The sequence below is a fragment of the Pan paniscus genome, chromosome 2 (assembly GCF_029289425.2).
Source record: "Pan paniscus chromosome 2, NHGRI_mPanPan1-v2.0_pri, whole genome shotgun sequence".
Lineage (NCBI taxonomy): Eukaryota > Metazoa > Chordata > Mammalia > Primates > Hominidae > Pan > Pan paniscus.
In genome coordinates, this window is record NC_085926.1 from 73,088,583 (window position 1) to 73,096,411 (window position 7,829).

Below are 7,829 nucleotides of genomic sequence, written 5' to 3' on the forward strand. Positions count from 1 at the left end.
AGAAAGGGTAAGGGATGTCTCTGGGATCATGTAATATATGCATAAATCCCATTCATGAGGTCTCTGTCCTCATGACCTAAGTACCTCTCAAAGCCTTCCACTTCCTAATACCATCACATTGCAGGTTAGGATTTCAATATATGAATTTTGAGGAGACAAATATTAGGTTTATAGTATCTCCTTTCCTTTATGAAGTTCTAATGCTCTTCTTTTCTCATTCTCATTCTGTTTGAAGAGATTCCTTTAGCTATACTTTAAGGATAGGTCTTTTAGTGAGAAATTCTCATAGTTCTTTTTCACCTGGAGATGTTTTTATTTCTCCTTTATTCTTGAACAATGATTTATCAGATCCAGAACTCATAGTTAACAGTTATTTTCTTTCAGTACTTGAAAAATATTGTGCCTCTTCCTTCTGATCTCTGTGTTTTCATATGACAATCTCTTGTTTAACTTGATGTTCTCTTATAATGCATCATTTCTCACTGGTTGCTTTTAAGGTTTTTCTTTGTCTTTAGTTTTCAGGAGTTTACTTACACTGTGTCTTTGCATGGATTTCTTTGGATCTGTCCTGCTTGGGATTCCATCAGCTTCTTAAATCTAGAGGTTTTAAATCAAATTTGGGAAGGTATTTTGTAAAATTTAGGAAGTTTCACCTATTATTTCTTCACATATTTTTTTCAGCTCCACCTTCTTTCTCCTTCTCCTCAATAACCCCAAAGATACAAGTGTTTATTATTGTCCTGTAAGTCCCTGAGGCCCTGCTTATTTTTTTTTCAGTCAATTTTCTTTTTTGTTCAGATTGAGAAAATTCTATTGATCTGTCTTCAAATTTTCTGATTCTATATTATGTCATCTTCACTCTACTCTTGAGCCTATCTGATGAATTTTTTATTTCAGTTACTGTATTTTTTAGTTCTGTAATTTTCATTTTTAAAATAAGTTTTATTGATTTGCTGAAGTTTTATATAATTTAATTTGTTCAAGGGAATTCATAATTACCTGTTGAAGCAATTTTATGACAGCTGCTTTAAAATCTTTGTCAGGTTACAATATCTGATTCATCTCAGTATTGGTGCCAGTTGATTGTCTTTTCTTATTCAAGCTGAGATTTTCCTGGTTCTTGATTCTATTTAAATCATCTTTATTTTAGCAGGAAAACTCCCTTTTTAGGTTTAGTGTGTAGGTTCTGGCCTACTTTAATAGGCTTGTGTTCCAATGACAATATAGTTTTTTAAGTTCCTGCAATGTTATTCTGCTTTGCTTTGTTCTCTTGGCTCCTTTGAGCCTCTGCTGGGTCCTTCCTGGTGCTGCCCAGGAATGGGGAGTAGAATTTAAGAATAGGAGAGGGCAAAAGTGCTTTCCTGTGCCATCTGGTGTTACTAAGTTGGACCTAGGGTTGCTGGACCTGGAGGACCGAGAATGTTTCTCCTGGCCTTTTATTTTGCCACCTGGTACAGGTGAGCTTCTCACTCTATCTCTGTTGGTGCTCCTAGGGAAGAAAAGTGCCTTTGTAGGCCACCTTCTGCAGCTGGGTGGAAAGCCAAGAGCTACAAGGTCTGGTGGTTCCCTGCCACTAGGTGGGAATCAGGAGGCCCTGGGCCTGGTTTACCTTCTGCTACTGAGTGGAAGGCTGGGAATGCTAGACCTGGGTTGCCTTTTGGGCAGAGGGCTGGGAGATGCTGGGTCTGCTGGTGCAGCCTGGTGTGGGATGTGGGATGGGGGGTGATTCCCCTGCCCGGTTTACTTTGTTGCTGATGCTGTGGGTAGATTAGGATGGTTGTTTTCTGGAGCTGGTGCTGATGGTAAAGGTAGATCAGGCTGCCAGTCTCACTGGGAATGGGTCTCCTTTCTAAATCCCTGATGGGAACTCTGGCCAGAGTGGGCCTTTTCTGTTTCTTTATTAATTTTTCTCTTTTTATTTTGGTCCATGCCTGTTGGTGGTTCTGGGTTACAGGCTTTCTGGTACCCGGTCTGGAATACATGGGAGATAAAATGAAAACCCAGGGAATTTACTATTCTTTCATTCTTCAAGTCCTTAGGTCCCTAGGCAGTCTAGTTTCTCTCTTCACCTTTTATCATATCTTTTGAATTATTTACAGGGTATTTAGTTGTATTTAGAGGTGAGGAATAGAAAAACTGAGTCTATGACAGCTTGCTACCCTCGAATCCTTTTTTTAGCCCCTGCTTATGTCATGCCTGCTAATATCCCACTGGCCAAAGCAAGTGACACAGGTAAGCCTCGTGTCCAAAGAGGAACAACTCAGCCCTGCCATGGTGGGTGGATACTGCAAAATTACATGGCAAAGGGTGTGGAGATTAGGAGGGGTGAGAAATTAGGGCCATCTTTGTAAACTACCACAGTGTTATAGCTCTAGTAAAGCCCTCTTTTCTTTCTTAGAGTCCATCTCTCTTGCTTATAAGCAAAGAACCTGGATAGTATAGTTTTGTATTCCATAGTTAGGTAAAAAGATAATTCGTTTGTGGGTTATAAATCTCATGGGGGCTAAGACCATCTTCCCCAGTTAGTTACTATAGCCCTAGTGTCTAGGCAAGGCAATTGAGCAAAATGTGTTGATTGAATAGCTTTGGGTTGCGACCTCTATCTTCTCTTTTCAGATGCTTAGTCAACATGATATAGCTTCAGTTTTCTTCACAGTAGGTCTCTTGCTGGGGTTTCCTAAGCCCAGACTTGAAACCAAATATCCCATCTAGCGCTACTTCAGTGACCTGGCAGTAATTGTGATCCAGATTTATGTTTTCATTTTTACTATGTAATGTGGTTGAGTGAGATGCAAGTAACTCTTGGACTTTGTTAGGATGACCACCACAGACCCCAAACCCCCATGTGGAGGGGTCTAGTAAACTGGACTGGTACACGTGGAGTTCCCTAGTTCTCTTAGGTCATTTGGATCTGGGCCAAAGAAGATTCTGTGACTTTATTGTATTTAATCTCCCCAGTACTCAAGACTTGGATTTTACAGCTCTTCAGTCAGCTGCACAGAAAGAAGACAGAAGAGAGCTAGGCATGGTGGTGCATTCCTGTAGTCTCAGCTACTTGGGAGGCTGAGGCAGGAGGATTGCTTGAGCCTGGCCAACATAGTGAGACCCCCATCTCTTAAAAAGAAAGAAGGCAGAAGAGAGAATTGAGGCACAGCCTCCTAATACACAATGACCAAGTGGCTGCGACTGTGGAAAGGGAATGTAGTGGGAGGAAATTTTGCCATGTGTTAGTTTCTTACGTTATTGTTTTATTCTGTATATATATATGTATATTTTTGAGACAGAGTCTTGCTCTGTCACCCAGGCTGGAGTGCAGTGGCGTGATCTCGGCTCGCTGCAAGCTCCACCTCCCGGGTTCACGCCATTCTCCTGCCTCAGCCTCCTGAGTAGTTGGGACTATAGGCGTCTGCCACCATGCTGGGCTAATTTTTTGTATTTTTAGTAGAGACTGGGTTTCACTGTGTTAGCCAGGATGGTCTGGATCTCCTGACCTCATGATCCACCCGCCTCGGCCTCCCAAAGTGCTGGGATTACAGGCGTGAGCCACCGCACCTGGCCTATTCTGTATATTTTTAAACTTTCATAGTAATGAAGATGATATCGTTATGAGTAGTAATAATAGCAACTAACACTTATTTATTCATTCATGTAACAAATATGTGTATGAACTTATTAGAGTCTAGCAACCAGCCTAAGGAGTAGGAGGTGTTATGCCTATTTCCACTTTAAAGATGAGGAAACAGGCACAGATCATTTATGTAACTTGAATACAGTCTCATAGCTAGTAAGGAGTGGAACCTGGAAAAATGTTCTAGTTCTCTGCTCTTCTACAGAACCCCAGTCTTTGTCGGGTGCAGTGGCTCACGCCTGTAATCCCAGCACTTTTGGAGGCTGAGGCGGGCGGATCATGAGGTCAGGAGTCAGAAACCAGCCTGGCCAACATGGTGAAACTGCATCTCCACTAAAAATAAGAAAATTAGCTGGGCATGGTGGCACACACCTATAATCCCAGCTACTCAGGAGTCTAAGGTAGGAGAATCATTTGAACCCAGGAAGCGGAGGTTGCAGTGAGCCAAGATAGCACCACTGCACTCCAGCCTGGGAGATAGAGTGAGTCTCCATCTCAATAAATAAATAGATAGATAGATAGATAGATAAAACCCCTGTCTTTAGAGAGGAGGATGCAATAGATAACTGAATTCTCAAAGAAATCACTGCTCCTTTAGGCACTAGGGATGTGTGCTAGCTGTAGTCAGCATTTTATCTTTTTCAGCAGTTTAGCCAAATCAGACTATGGCCTCCGATTCGTCTGCTACATCTGAATGCCAATTCACAGCTGCATATTAATTTCCTCATAATTTTTGCTTTTGCCATATACTCTCAGAGCACAGCCTGTCCCCTATAAGTCACTGTCAGCCACCTGTCCCTTCAATCAGACCCATGCTCTGTCCTAATGGGGAAGTGGAGGGAGTCGTGGAGCAGCTGCACTGTAATTGCTGAGAGTGCTGGGGGGGAATTAATTGAGAATCAAATATTTGCCTACTCCAGAGTGATTTACCACAATTAAAAGGAATAATTATTTGCCGTTTGGGTCAAGTCGTGGATTTTGAGGGTTTGACTACTGGAACGTGTAAATAAATCAAGCTAGGGAGGAATCTTCCTGGATTTTGGTTTGAGGCAGCAGAACTTTCAGACTGGGTTGCCCAGAGGAGTTAATGCTAAAGATGGTGTTTGGGGCCGGGCACGGTGGCTCGTGCCTGTAATCCCAGAACTTTGGGAGTCCAAGGCCGGCGGATCACGCGGTCAGGAGATTGAGACCATCCTGGCTAACATGGTGAAACCCCGTCTCTACTAAAAAGACAAAAAATTAGCCGGGCGTAGTGGCGAGCGCCTGTAGTCCCAGCTACTCGGGAGGCTGAGGCAGGAGAATGGCGTGAGCCCGGGAGGTGGAGGTTGCAGTGAGCCGAGATCGTGCCACTGCACTCCAGCCTGGGTGACAGAGAGAGACTCCGTCTCCAAAAAAAAATTAAAAAAAAAAAAAGATGGTGTTTGGGAACACATTAGGGGAGCCCAAATTATCCTTGACATTCCCTTAGGAAGCCACTGCTTTTTGGAAGTTAAGGTTCTGTTTGTCAGTGAGTCTAACACAGTTAACTTCTCATGAATTAGAACTCATTGCAGTTTCTTCAGCTGAGCAGCAAGTAGGTGTGAATTGGTACAGAGCTTAGAGCAGCAATGGGGACAGCTGAATCATATTTCCAATCTCATGCCCTCTCCGGGACACGTGCTCATCAAGTGGATGGATGGCACAATCATTTGCACTATTTGAATTATTTCCTTTTTCACCTTCCCCCACTTATGTTTTTGGCCAGTGCATGTAACCGAATTTGCAAAAGTCATACCCACTGCGATACAGCTGCTCTCTAGTGAGATACCCAGAAACCGCCATGACTTTTCAAAGTTAAAAAGCACTTTGGTGGCAGGTCTGGAAAATGTGTCCTATAAACCATGATGACAACTGGAATTGATTAACTTTCACTAATGATTCAAATCAAGCCCAGGACTGGATCATATGATCAAAGCAGATTCTAGGAGTTAAAATGTAACATTGTGTTGGTGGCATAGATATTTATCTCTGGCGAGGCTCTTACAGATCAACTCTTAGATCTGTAAGGAGATTTTTAAGTTAGGAGAAATTGTGTTTAAGCTTTTTCAGTGAGAAGGGGGTTTTCCTGATGTTTGTAAAGGGTCCCCAAATGACCTATTTAGAGGTGATAACTTGCAGCTCCAGGATATTATGGGCTTTTGCAAAGTGAAGAGGGTTTATTTGATTCCAAAGAAAGTGGGTTGTGTACACAACAGTCTGCATGTCTGACTACAGGCTGGCCTGGGCTGTAATAGAGTCTTCCAATTAACTAGACACAAACAGCTCTCACCTGCCTTCTGGCTTCCACGGCCTTTGCCATCCCCAAAACCCACGACCCTGCACTTCTCCCCAGGGAACAACTTGAGGGCCGTTTGCTTTCAGATGGCAGAAAGGGAACTGCTGGGAGCTGCCCTCGATGCCCTAACCCACAGAAGGCCACGGCTCTGTCATTTTCTTCCCGACTTGTTCTGCTTTCTGCTTTAATGACCAGTGCTACCTTTTGGGCCAGCTTGTTCCTAATGCCGCCTGTAATTGAGACTCAAATAGTAAAATACACATAACCGGCCATTTTACCAAGTCATCATTTATGAATATAGCTCGATTAATTTGTTTAGTCAGATGTAGAGGCGCAATAAAAAGTGATTGACTAAAAACAATTAAAACAGTAAAAGTAAATTGTTTGTGTCCATTAAAACCTGCTGAGGCCATCAGTTGAAAATTGTGGGCCTCAATGTGAAAATTAAAACTATTGATTTTCCCCCATATGTATGTGAATATCAGAGTTCTAATTTGTTTTTTGTTTTTTGTTTTTTTTTTACTGGCTGAAAGCCCCTGAGGTCAAAGTGAAGGTAGGGCTTCAATAAGCTCTTTTTGTGGAGTTAATAAAGATTTGGAAAGACAAATATAAGAAATGGCCTCCATGTTTTAAGGGAGAATTGTGTGTCTGATCTGTATCCATGTTGCACTGCTACATGCTAATACTTTGTAATTTATTGCATTTTGAGGTGAAAATGGAAAATCAACTGCAGAATATATGATATTCAGAGGGTTGAATTTTTAGGGCTTTGCCTTAATTTATGTGAGTGAGCTAGATTTTTTTTTATTATTGTCATTTTATTTTTTTATGGGCTACACTAAATCTTGTATTCCAAGAACTATTATTTTTTAGTGTTCAATTAAAATACCAACATAAAAAGAATCTTACATGGACAGATCTTGACTCACAATAAGAAAACTTGGGGAGAAAACTCTCTGGATCAGATGAGGAAGTTTTCAATCAAGAGATAGGATGGAATTAAGCCCCAGAAGGCTGTAAAAATAGTGTAACATGTTTAGAGCTTCCTGTATAAGGCTATTATGGTATCAAGTTGAGCATGAGTTAATATTAAGTTTATGTCATTAATAAATCATATTGAGAATGCAAACTGTTATACTTGGTAATTAAGTGAATGATCAATAAACAAGTCAGACTTTCTTTTAATCTTTAAATAGAAGTCAGGCATGAGTTTTTGAAGAAGGGTTTAAAAGTTATACACTCAGCTGTTTAAATATGGCATTGAAAAAGCTATTACAATTGTGGCATTTTCTGCATTTGACTGTCACACACTGATTTTTAAGGGAAAAACAATTCCAGGGGAAGTTCAAACACACAGCACTTTATTTCCTTTTTGGGGAGATTTTGGTTCATTCCCCATCCCCATGAGTTTTCAAAAGGGGATATATACTACTGTCAACCTAAATAACGGACAGAGAGAGGCTCTCTAAAAGAAAAGATGTGTATCTGGGAATAGCGTATTGCAATGAGAATGTGCCTAGTAAACAATGTGTGCATTCAGAGAGGTAAAGGAAGACAAAGGTTTTTAAAGGAAAAAATGAGGAGGATTACATCAGTGCTTTGAAATAATTATCCTTGCCTTCAGTGATCAATAGCAAGGGTGACACCAATCCAAGGGTGAACAGGCAGATGTCCTCGCGAAGTATTTTTTGTGTGAGGTTGTCATGGCCTTTGCGCAAGGTTGTGGTTTTTGCAGTCTTTTTCGTTAATCAGGCCTACAAGCGTGAGAACTCTCTCTCCGCGACCTGCCCTGGCTCTGTTTGTCAGAGTTTTCTTAACCTTAGTAATCTCATTTTCATTCTAGCAACTTACACACTACTCATTGAGTTCACACCGTAGCTTCCGAAT